General features: G+C 40.7%; 1 protein-coding gene across 14 annotated transcripts in view; it reads left to right on the plus strand.

The window, feature by feature from the left end:
* Window positions 1-13,030, plus strand: part of Magi2 (membrane associated guanylate kinase, WW and PDZ domain containing 2) — a 1,485,406-nt gene that overhangs the window by 895,537 nt on the left and 576,839 nt on the right. The gene's annotated exons all lie outside the window — the stretch shown is intronic.

Below are 13,030 nucleotides of genomic sequence, written 5' to 3' on the forward strand. Positions count from 1 at the left end.
GCTAGTCTTTCGGGCATTCAGAATGTAAGTACAGCTTTGTTGTGTTAGTCAATATGCATGAGACTGGGAACATAGCAGTAGATCTGATCAGTACTGGAGCTTTTATACAGCTCCTCATGTAAAGCAAAGGATGACTGGGCCTCAGGAAAGCTCCACAATGTCTCTAGCCACAGAACTGAGATCTTGCCTGTAAGCCAAAGACTTAGGGTCTGCCAAGGATGCTGGACTTGGATGGAGACAAAAATGCTGTGAGCAGAAGCCTCTGGGAGCCAGGTAAGACATGTCCTAGGAGTTGAAAAGGTTTCTTTGGAAGGCTGAAGACATTTTGCTTTGTTCAGGCTTCTTCTGACAGAGGAGAGAAAGCCTTCCTTCCCAGTGAGGGACCTGAACACAGGCTAATGATATAATTAACATTTCAAACAGGGGAATAAAAGATGTAACACCCCTTGCCCTAGGAGGCAGGGTGAGAATGCACTGCAGTTCCACTCCACTGAGGTGCCCTTTTCTTTCCCTCTCAGTCTTGCCCTCTCTTTCTGTGTATACACAGAGATGATTTCATTCTGCCTCCTAAGGTCCTCTTTCTTTTTTTATCTTTTTTTTTTTAAGTTTCTCATCCTGATAGTGGTTACAGCCTTTAATCTCAGTACTGGGGTGGCAGAAGCAGGCTAATCTCTGAGTCTGCAGCCAGCCTGATCTAAAGAATGCCTTCCACAACAAGTTTGGAGAAACCCTGTCTTCAAAGGCAAACAAAAAAGTTTCTCCTTGCATGGATCTTGGGGAACCTTATGGAAGAGTTGGAGGGAAGGGGGATTGAAGACCCAGAAGGGGATAGGAACTTCCCAGGAAGACCAACAAAGTCAGCTAGGACTTGGGGCACTCAGAGTCTGAACTGCCCACCCTACATACACAAGGTGGGCCTAGGCCTCCCTGCACATATGTAGCAGCTGTGCAGCTTGGTCTTCATGTGGGTCCTGAGCAACTGGAGCTGGGGCTGTTCCCAAAGCTGTTGCCTGTATGTGGGATATGTTCTTCTAGAGGGACTGCCTGGTCTGGCCTCAGTGGAAGAGGATGCACCTAGCTCAGAAGAGACTGGAAGGAGGAGGGGATACCCAGGGGAGACTCTACCCTCTCAGAGGAGAAGGGAAGGGGGATATAGGGAGAGGGATTGTGGGAGGGGGGGACTTGGAGGAGGAGCAGCAAACAGATGTAAAGTGAATTTTAAAGAGTGTCTCCTTTTTCATTTATAATCTTTTGTCCCTTTCTGCGTGAATTTTTTCATCCATAGGACTAGTATGTACCTTGTATTAGTATGAATCTATATATCTCCATTTACTTTATGTGATATATACATACTTTATCTTTTTACACATAGTATATTCATTTCATGACATACTCTCTAAAAACCCACACCAAGCCACAAAACAGAAACCTCCCTCCTTCCCTGTTGTCTTTTCTGCTTAGAATCTTCTTTCTTGATGTCTACTGATTTTGGACTTTTAATCCTCATCATAAACATAACAAGATACTATTACTAAGCTTTAATAATGCTCTATGACCATCCAAACAAATGCACGTCTATTCCCTCAAACGTTTAATACTTGAAATGAAAGCTAATATATCAGCTATAGAGTATATAGTTGAACATATTTTTCTTTGGCCCTTTATGCATAATGAGTAACCACATTGTTAATGGACCCTAAAATAAGGATATAGATTTCTAAGTAACTTCGAGTTCAAAAGTTTGTGATACAACCTTAAAACATGGATATAATTTTTCTAGAGAAGTAGTATTATAAGTTACACTTTATTATAAAGTAAGTAACAATACCTACAGAGCAACAGTTCTCTTGACAGATTTTCAGGTAAGCCATTTTGCTGGTTTCTGTTTCTCATCAGAAACAGTTCATGTTGCTGAGCAACAGCAATGCCAGATCTGTCAAGCCCCTCTCCTGTTGCTGTGGTTTTCATTTGGGGCAGGGCTCTGCTTGTCCACTCTCACGTTTACAATCATTTTTATTATTTAATCATTTTGATCACATCGGTCAGTGTTAATTGTCTTCTAAACTGTTTTCTACAAGTTATAGTAACTGTGTAGTTTGCACATTTATTTTCCATTTTTACTGGATTAAATGATGCATATAAATTGCAAGGCAAATGACTTACTTCAGAGCCTACTATGTGAGAAATACAGTGTTATATGCATGGTAGGGAAGCAGTGAATTTTCTCTAGCTATAACTGATACCTCTCAGATAGAAAAGAAAAGACTAAAAGGGGAGAAGCAAATTTATTTAACAATGTTTTCATTGTTAGAGAATGGAATGGAAGTCCTTAGGAATGAAGAACTACTTAAGCCAAGTCCAGTTGAAGAAGTGGATAGGTGTGGAGAAATATTACCAGCTATAAAGGTGGTGCTTCAACGGGAGGACCTGAAGGGAACTTAACAAGGCTGTTCCTGAGCCGTATATGCTGCAGTCCTGCCCCAGGCCTGTGGTCTTCTGACTGGCTTCTGTGGAAAGTGGATGGCAGAACCTTTCTGTCTCTCATGGCTTCCTTCCAGGGAAGGGGCTCCGGGTGTCTACAGAGCCTTTCATGGAAAAAGGATTGAGGCAGACAGGAAGGAGAAGGCCTGACAGCCTTTGCTTCTGACTTCACAGCTTCCTTCAATTTGAAACACTCAGCACAGCACTATCATCTGCTACATATGCAGCTGGAGTCATGGATTCCTCCATGTGTACTCCTTGGCTGATAGTTTAGTCTGGGGGCTCTGGTGGGTTGAAGCACCCACACTTTGTTCTTCCTTCTTATTGAGCTTCATGTGGTCTGTAAATTTTATCTTGGGTATTCTGAGCTTTTGGGCTAATATCCACTTATCAGTGAGTGCATACCATGTGTGTTTTTTCTGATTGGGTTACCTCACTCAGGATATTTTCTAGTTCCATCCATTTGCCTAAGAATTTCATGAAGTCATTGTTTTTAATAGCTGAGTAGTACTCCATTGTGTAAATGTACCACATTTTCAGTATCCGTTCCTCTGTTGGAGGACATCTGGGTTTTTTTTTCCAGCTTCTGGCTATTATAAATAAGGCTGCTGTGAACATAGTGGAGAATGTGTCCTTATTACCAGTTGGAACATCTTCTGGGTATATGCCCAGGAGTGGTATAGCTGGGTCCTCAGGTAATAATATGTCCAATTTTCTGAGGAACCACCAAACTGATTTCCAGAGTAGTTGTACCACCTTGCAATCCCACCAGCAATGGAGGAGTGTTCCTTTTTCTCCACATCCTCACGAGCATCTGCTGTTACCTGAATTTTTGATCTTAGCCATTCTGACTGGAATCTCAGGGTTGTTTTGATTTGCATTTCCCTGATGACTAAGGATGTTGAACATTTCTTTAGGTGCTTCTCGGCCATTTGATATTCCTCAGTTGAAAAGTCTTTGTTTAGCTCTGTACCCCATTTTTAATAGGATTATTTGATTCTCAGGAGTCTAACTTCTTAAGTTCTTGAATATATTGGATATTAGTCCTCTATTGGATGTAGGATTGGTAAAGATCTTTTCCCAATCTGTTGCTTGCCATTTTGTCCCAATGGGAGGAGAGGTCCTTGGTCCTATGAAGACTTGACAGATGTCCCAGTATAGGGGAATTGAGGGCAGAGAGGTGGGAGTGAGTGGGTGGGTGGAGGAACACCCTCATAGGGGGAAGGGAGAATGGGATAGGGGTTTCTGGAAGGGGGGAAACTGGGAAAGGAGATAATATTTGAAATGTAAATAAAGAAAATATCCAATAAAAAGAAGAAAGAAAGAAACACTCAGCACACCAAGATACCAAGTTTAAGTTTTGTACACTCAGCCTTGACAGGAATATCAGAATTACAAATTCAAACACATACCCCCTTTTGGTTGTCAGGTCCCAGAGGAAAGAAGCAGATTGTGTGTGTGTTATAACAACCCCACATGTGAGTAGCCCAGAACATTAGACACTATGTGAGCAAACACTAATTAACTTATCTGGAATCTTGAAATGGTTGTCTACAGCAAAAGAAGAAAGAAGATGCATTGTACAATGGTGTATTGTTTTGTTTGTTTTTAAGTTCCTCCTTCTGGATTTAAAATAATGACTTTATTCTACTGCTGCCATAACGCGCATATATATATATATGTATATATATATATATATATATATATATATATCCTAAAGTAAAACACTAACAAGAATATTATATCTATACCTACACTTAGAGTCTTTCTTCCTCTTAGGATTCTAAGAACGGCATATTAGGCACTAATGAGCATGCACTGATACATTGTAATTAACTTATACATATGTGATTCAAGTACCCAATGTCCTTCCTCTGTTCCAGAACATCACACAGGATACCCCACTGTGTTGAATTACTGTTTCCTTAAACTACAACCACCTGTCAGACTGCCTTTTTCTGTTTTATTTATGATATATATGGTCTATTAACATACATGTTAATAGCATACATTGGGATTTCCTAAAGACATTTTTTTCAGATACATCATGTACTCTGACCATACTCCCACCCCATACCTGCCCTTCTCTTCACTCCACCCCTACTATTTTCCTCCTTACCCCTGATTTTTTTTTATGCTTTATGCACCAGTTTTAGAAAGTCTCTCTGTTCAATGTATGTATGGGATTATGCTCAAAGTACATTGTATACATGTATGAAAATGATTTAAAATCTTGGGTAATTCTTTTTAAACCAGAGGACTGATGCTGTGTTACTTAATTCCAGGTTCTGTTCTAACTCATCTCATTCTATTTCGTTGATCTATGTGTCATGTTGGTATGGTACAAGTCCACTGCTATTTCCATCCCTACATCTTTATTATGTTTTCAAATGAAACACTGATATTTCTCCAGATTTCTTTTTACTCTGGATTGCTCTGGCCCCCATGGAATGTGTGGTTCCCCATGATTCTAAGATTATTTGTTTCACTTATGTACAGGATTTACTAGCGTTTTGGTAGAGATTGCATTTAATTTCTAGATTACTTTTGATAATGTGGGCTTCTCCATCATCTCCATCTGCCAATCAGTGAGCATATAGAAGATTTGTCTAATCCTTGAGTCATCTTCAATTTCTTTTCTCAATGTCTTAGAAGAATTCATTCTGAAGTTCCTCACTTCTGTAACCAGGTTCACTCCTTGTTCTTTTTTGTTATTTTGTTTCAAAGTTATTTTAAATGGTCTTGTTTATCTGATTCGTTTCAGGAATGTTCATCATTGGTAAATAAAGAGCTACTAACTTGGGGAATATTGATTTTGTATCGTGATTCATGCTCAGTGAAAAAGCAGGAAATGAATGCTCCTCCCCTGATTTCTCTTTTTAAAAAATAATTTATTTTTATGTAAATGCATGTGAGTTCATGTGCGCATTGATGAATGTGTACATTGATAACAGCAAGGGCATTGAGTCCCTTATTTAGTTTGTCTTCTCAGCCATTTACCAGAAAATGTCTCACTCAGCACAGAGAAGGAGAGGTGGACACAAAAATCACACCTCTAACCAACAATCTCTTTGCAACTGGTGCCAGCTGGGAAAGGACAGGTCAGCTTTGGACAGTAGTGCCACTAGGTATATTAACTACTCTCAAGGACGGTTCCATGCTCAGGAACACATGGCCAATACAAAACAGAATTCTTAATTGTTTGTTTTATGGTTGTTGTTTTGTGTGACTTCTGTTTCATTTTTTTTTTATCTTATTGGTGTTTTGCTTGCTTTGATTTTCTTTTCTTTTTTTTTTTTCTCTTTTGAGAAAGGTAGGGATGTAGGTAATGAGAGGGAAAAGCAGAGATTAAGGAAAGGGAGAAGGAAAGGAGAAAAGGAAGTTTGACGGGTAGGGAGGTAGAGACTATCTGGGAGGGTTTGAACAAGGGAAACTATGAAAATAAATTGTATGAAAAATCATTTAAAAATTATATGTTAATGAAAGTTGAATGGATTGTCTAAGGTTCCCTCTTTATATTCATCCATGGTTTCTACCCTCTGCAGCTGCCTTTACACCGAGAGGAGACCACACCTCAACTGAAGCTGAGCTTTCAGAAAAGGATGCTGAACTCACTCTGTTTTTGCTTTGTTTTCTAAAGATCGCATTCTCTCCTTGGTTCTAAAACTAGTATTTCTCCTCTGTTACCTATCACACGGGGGAGCTGCTGACAGGTCAGCTGTCATCCAACCATTTCCATTCCTCCTTCATTCTATCGCTTCATGTTTGGGTGTTGTTCACAAGCTTCAAGAATCTCAGACTTTTTTTTTTTTTTTTTCCATTTTTTATTAGGTATTTAGCTCATTTACATTTCCAATGCTATACCAAAAGTCCCCCTTACCCACCCACCCCCACTCCCCTACCCACCCACTCCCCCCCTTTGGCCCTGGCGTTCCCCTGTACCGGGGCACACAAAGTCTGCGTGTCCAATGGGCCTCTCTTTCCAGTGATGGCCGACTAGGCCATCTTTTGATACATATGCAGCTAGAGTCAAGAGCTCAGGGGTACTGGTTAGTTCATAATGTTGTTCCACCTATAGGGTTGAAGATCCCTTTAGCTCCTTGGGTACTTTCTCTAGCTCCTCCATTGGGAGCCCTGTGATCCATCCATTAGCTGACTGTGAGCATCCACTTCTGTGTTTGCTAGGCCCCGGCATAGTCTCACAAGAGACAGCTACATCTGGGTCCTTTCGATAAAATCTTGCTAGTATATGCAATGGTGTCAGCGTTTGGATGCTGATTATGGGGTGGATCCCTGGATATGGCAGTCTCTACATGGTCCATCCTTTCATCTCAGCTCCAAACTTTGTTTCTGTAACTCCTTCCATGGGTGTTTTGTTCCCACTTCTAAGGAGGGGCATAGTGTCCACACTTCAGTCTTCATTTTTCTTGAGTTTCATGTGTTTAGGAAATTGTATCTTATATCGTGGGTATCCTAGGTTTTGGGCTAGTATCCACTTATCAGTGAGTACATATTGTGTGAGTTCCTTTGTGATTGTGTTACCTCACTCAGGATGATGCTCTCCAGGTCCATCCATTTGGCTAGGAATTTCATAAATTCATTCTTTTTAATAGCTGAGTAGTACTCCATTGTGTAGATGTACCACATTTTCTGTATCCATTCCTCTGTTGAGGGGCATCTGGGTTCTTTCCAGTTTCTGGCTATTATAAATAAGGCTGCTATGAACATAGTGGAGCATGTGTCCTTCTTACCAGTTGGGGCTTCTTCTGGATATATGCCCAGGAGAGGTATTGCTGGATCCTCCGGTAGTACTATGTCCAATTTTCTGAGGAACCGCCAGACTGATTTCCAGAGTGGTTGTACAAGCCTGCAATCCCACCAACAATGGAGGAGTGTTCCTCTTTCTCCACATCCTCGCCAGCATCTGCTGTCACCTGAATTTTTGATCTTAGCCATTCTCACTGGTGTGAGGTGGAATCTCAGGGTTGTTTTGATTTGCATTTCCCTGATGATTAAGGATGTTGAACATTTTTTCAGGTGCTTCTCTGCCATTCGGTATTCCTCAGGTGAGAATTCTTTGTTCAGTTCTGAGCCCCATTTTTTAAGGGGGTTATTTGATTTTCTGAGGTCCACCTTCTTGAGTTCTTTATATATGTTGGATATTAGTCCCCTATCTGATTTAGGATAGGTAAAGATCCTTTCCCAGTCTGTTGGTGGTCTTTATGTCTTATAGACAGTGTCTTTTGCCTTGCAGAAACTTTGGAGTTTCATTAGGTCCCATTTGTCAATTCTCGATCTTACAGCACAAGCCATTGCTGTTCTGTTCAGGAATTTTTCCCCTGTGCCCATATCTTCAAGGCTTTTCCCCACTTTCTCCTCTATAAGTTTCAGTGTCTCTGGTTTTATGTGAAGTTCCTTGATCCACTTAGATTTGACCTTAGTACAAGGAGATAAGTATGGATCGATTCGCATTCTTCTACATGATAACAACCAGTTGTGCCAGCACCAATTGTTGAAAATGCTGTCTTTCTTCCACTGGATGGTTTTGGCTCCCTTGTCGAAGATCAAGTGACCATAGATGTGTGGGTTCATTTCTGGGTCTTCAATTCTATTCCATTGGTCCACTTGTCTGTCTCTATACCAGTACCATGCAGTTTTTATCACAATTGCTCTGTAGTAAAGCTTTAGGTCAGGCATGGTGATTCCACCAGAGGTTCTTTTATCCTTGAGAAGAGTTTTTGCTATCCTCGGTTTTTTGTTATTCCAGATGAATTTGCAAATTGCTCCTTCTAATTCGTTGAAGAATTGAGTTGGAATTTTAATGGGGATTGCATTGAATCTGTAGATTGCTTTTGGCAAGATAGCCATTTTTACAATGTTGGTCCTGCCAATCCATGAGCATGGGAGATCTTTCCATCTTCTGAGATCTTCTTTAATTTCTTTCTTCAGGGACTTGAAGTTTTTATCATACAGATCTTTCACTTCCTTCGTTAGAGTCACGCCGAGATATTTTATATTATTTGTGGCTATTGAGAAGGGTGTTGTTTCCCTAATTTCTTTCTCCGCCTGTTTATTCTTTGTGTAGAGAAAGGCCATTGACTTGTTTGAGTTAATTTTATATCCAGCTACTTCACCGAAGCTGTTTATCAGGTTTAGGAGTTCTCTGTTGGAATTTTTAGGGTCACTTATATATACTATCATATCATCTGCAAAAAGTGATATTTTGACTTCCTCTTTTCCAATTTGTATCCCCTTGATCTCCTTTTGTTGTCGAATTGCTCTGGCTAATACTTCAAGTACTATGTTGAAAAGGTAGGGAGAAAGTGGGCAGCCTTGTCTAGTCCCTGATTTTAGTGGGATTGCTTCCAGCTTCTCTCCATTTACTTTGATGTTGGCTACTGGTTTGCTGTAGATTGCTTTTATCATGTTTAGGTATTGGCCTTGAATTCCTGATCTTTCCAGAACTTTTATCATGAATGGGTGTTGGATCTTGTCAAATGCTTTTTCTGCATCTAACGAGATGATCATGTGGTTTTTGTCTTTGAGTTTGTTTATATAATGGATTACATTGATGGATTTTCGTATATTAAACCATCCCTGCATCCCTGGAATAAAACCTACTTGGTCAGGATGGATGATTGCTTTAATGTGTTCTTGGATTCGGTTAGCGAGAATTTTATTAAGGATTTTTGCATCGATGTTCATAAGAGAAATTGGTCTGAAGTTCTCTATCTTTGTTGGATCTTTCTGTGGTTTAGGTATCAGAGTAATAGTGGCTTCATAAAATGAGTTGGGTAGAATACCTTCTACTTCTATCTTGTGAAAAAGTTTGTGCAGAACTGGAGTTAGATCTTCTTTGAAGGTCTGATAGAACTCTGCACTAAACCCGTCTGGTCCTGGGCTTTTTTTGGCTGGGAGACTATTAATAACTGCTTCTATTTCTTTAGGGGATATGGGACTGTTTAGAAGGTCAACTTGATCCTGATTCAACTTTGGTACCTGGTATCTGTCCAGAAATTTGTCCATTTCGTCCAGGTTTTCCAGTTTTGTTGAGTATAGCCTTTTGTAGAAGGATCTGATGGTGTTTTGGATTTCTTCAGGATCTGTTGTTATGTCTCCCTTTTCATTTCTGATTTTGTTAATTAGGATTTTGTCCCTGTGCCCTTTAGTGAGTGTAGCTAAGGGTTTATCTATCTTGTTGATTTTCTCAAAGAACCAACTCCTCGTTTGGTTAATTCTTTGAATAGTTCTTCTTGTTTCCACTTGGTTGATTTCACCCCTGAGTTTGATTATTTCCTGCCGTCTACTCCTCTTGGGTGAATTTGCTTCTTTTTTTTCTAGAGCTTTTAGATGTGTTGTCAAGCTGCTAGTATGTGCTCTCTCCCGTTTTTTCTTGAAGGCACTCATAGCTATGAGTTTCCCTCTTAGAAATGCTTTCATTGTGTCCCAAAGGTTTGGGTACGTTGTGGCTTCATTTTCATTAAACTCTAAAAAGTCTTTAATTTCTTTCTTTATTCCTTCCTTGACCAAGGTATCATTGAGAAGAGTGTTGTTCAGTTTCCATGTGAATGTTGGCTTTCTGTTATTTATTTTGTTATTGAAGATCAGCCTTAGTGCATGGTGATCTGATAGGATACATGGGACAATTTCAATATTTTTGAATCTGTTGAGGCCTGATTTGTGACCTATTATGTGGTCAATTTTGGAGAAGGTACCATGAGGTGCTGAGAAGAAGGTATATCCTTTTGTTTTAGGATAAAATGTTCTGTAGATATCTGTCAGATCCATTTGTTTCATCACTTCTGTTAGTTTCAGTGTGTCCCTGTTTAGTTTCTGTTTCCATGATCTGTCCATTGGTGAAAGTGGTGTGTTGAAGTCTCCCACTATTATTGTGTGAGGCGCAATGTGTGCTTTGAGCTTTACTAAAGTTTCTTTAGTGAATGTGGCTGCTCTTGTATTTGGAGCATAGATATTCAGAATTGAGAGTTCCTCTTGGAGGATTTTACCTTTGATGAGAATGAAGTGTCCCTCCTTGTCTTTTTTGATGACTTTGGGTTGGAAGTCAATCTTATCAGATATTAGGATGGCTACTCCTGCTTGTTTCTTCATACCATTTGCTTGGAAAATTGTTTTCCAGCCTTTCATTCTGAGGTAGTGTCTATCTTTTTCTCTGAGATGAGTTTCCTGTAAGCAGCAAAATGTTGGGTCTTGTTTGTGTAGCCAGTTTGTTAGTCTATGTCTTTTTATTGGCGAGTTGAGACCATTGATGTTAAGAGATATTAAGGAAAAGTAATTGTTGCTTCCTGTTATTTTAGTTGTTAAAGGTGGCATTCTGTTCTTGTGGCTGTCTTCTTTTAGGTTTGTTGAGGGATTACCTTCTTGTTTTTTCTAGGGCGTTGTTCCCGTTCTTGTATTGGTTTTTTTCTGTTATTATCCTTTGAAGGGCTGGATTCGTGGAGAGATAATGCGTGAATTTGGTTTTGTCGTGGAATACTTTGGTTTCTCCCTCTATGATAATTGAGAGTTTGGCTGGGTATAGTAGCCTGGGCTGCAGTTTGTGTTCTCTTAGTGTCTGTATAACATCTGTCCAGGCTCTTCTGGCTTTCATAGTCTCTGGTGAAAAATCTGGTGTAATTCTGATAGGCTTGCCTTTATATGTTACTTGACCTTTTTCCCTTACTGCTTTTAGTATTCTATCTTTATTTAGTGCATTTGATGTTCTGATTATTATGTGTCGGGAGGAATTTCTTTTCTGGTCCAGTCTATTTGGAGTTCTGTAGGCTTCTTGTATGTTCATATGCATCTCATTCTTTAGATTTGGGAAGTTTTCTTCAATAATTTTGTTGAAGATGTTTGCTGGACCTTTGAGTTGAAAATCTTCATTCTCATCCACTCCTATTATCCGTACGTTTGGTCTTCTTATTGTGTCCTGGATTTCCTGGATATTTTGAGTTAGGATCTTTTTGCATTTTCCATTTTCTTTGATTGTTGTGCCGATGTTCTCTATGGAATCTTCTGCACCTGAGATTCTCTCTTCCATCTCTTGTATTCTGTTGCTGATGCTCAAATCTATGGTTCCAGATTTCTTTCCTAGGGTTTCTATCTCTAGTGTTGCCTCGCTTTGAGTTTTCTTTATTGTGTCTACTTCCCTTTTTAGGTCTAGTATGGTTTTGTTCATTTCCATCACCTGTTTGTATGTTTTTTCCTCTTTTTCTGTAAGGACTTCTACCTGTTTGATTGTGTTTTCCTGTTTTTCTTTAAGGACTTGTAACTCTTTAGCAGTGTTCTCCTGTATTTCTTTAAGTGATTTATTAAAGTCCTTCTTGATGTCCTCTACCATCATCATGAGATATGCTTTTAAATCTAGGTCTAGGTTCTCAGGTGTGTTGGGGTTCCCTGGACTGGGCGAAGTGGGTGTGCTGGGTTCTGGTGATGGTGAGTGGTCTTGGTTCCTGTTAGTAAGATTCCTCCGTTTACCTTTCGCCATCTGGTAATCTCTGGAGTTAGTAGTTATAGTTGACTCTGTTTAGAGCTTGTTCTTCTGGTGATTCTGTTACCGTCTATCAGCAGACCTGGGAGACAGATTCTCTCCTCTGAGTTTCAGTGCTCAGAGCACTCTCTGCTGGCAAGCTCTCTTACAGGGAAGGTGCACAGATATCTTGTATTTGGGCCTCCTCCTGGCCGAAGAAGAAGGCCCAAAACAGGACCTTTCTCAGACACTGTGTTGCTTTGGCAGTTCCCAGGTGGTACAGACTCTCACCTAAGCAGACTAAATTCCTAAGTTCCTTGGAGTCCCGGGACCAAGATGGCGACCGCTGCTGCTGTGGCTTAGGCCGCCTCCCCAGCCGGGTGGGCACCTGTCCTCCGGTCCGGAAGGTGGCCGGCTGTCCCCGGCCCACACAGGGTGCTGCCTCAGCGCCCCTGTGCCTCCGCCCGTTCCAGAAGCTGTCAGGTTCTCCGGCGCACCCTCTCACCCGTTCAGACCAACCTCCCAAGTTCGGCGGGTCTCGGACCAAGATGGCGACCGCTGCTGCTGTGGCTTAGGCCGCCTCCCCAGCCGGGCGGGCACCTGTCCTCCGGTCCAGACGGTGGCTGGCTGTCCCCGGCCCACAAAGGGTGCTGCCTCAGCGCCTCTGTGCTTCCGCCTGTTCCAGAAGCTGTCAGGTTCTCTGGCGCACCCTCTCACCTGTTCAGACTAATTTCCTAAGTTCGCAGACTTTTTTAATAGTGAAAATTTTGAAAATTACTACTCAGGTATCATATAGAATGACTCAAACTGGGTTTGTTTGGTGGTTTCTTGTGGGTTCTGAGGAGCAAGATTGTGATTTTCAGTCTCATCAATTCACAGCAGATGTATGAAGGTAATCATGACTTGCAGCTGTTGACATCATGCATGATCATTACACAACTGAGCTGCATTGGTCGGCTTTTTTTTTTAATATTTATTTATTTATTTGTTTGTTTGTTTGTTTATTTGTTTATTTATTTATTCATTATATGTAAGTACACTACTGTAGCTGTCTTCAGACACTCCAGAAGAGGGCATCAG

The sequence above is a fragment of the Mus musculus genome, chromosome 5 (genome assembly GCF_000001635.26).
Source record: "Mus musculus strain C57BL/6J chromosome 5, GRCm38.p6 C57BL/6J".
Taxonomy (NCBI): Eukaryota; Metazoa; Chordata; class Mammalia; order Rodentia; family Muridae; genus Mus; species Mus musculus.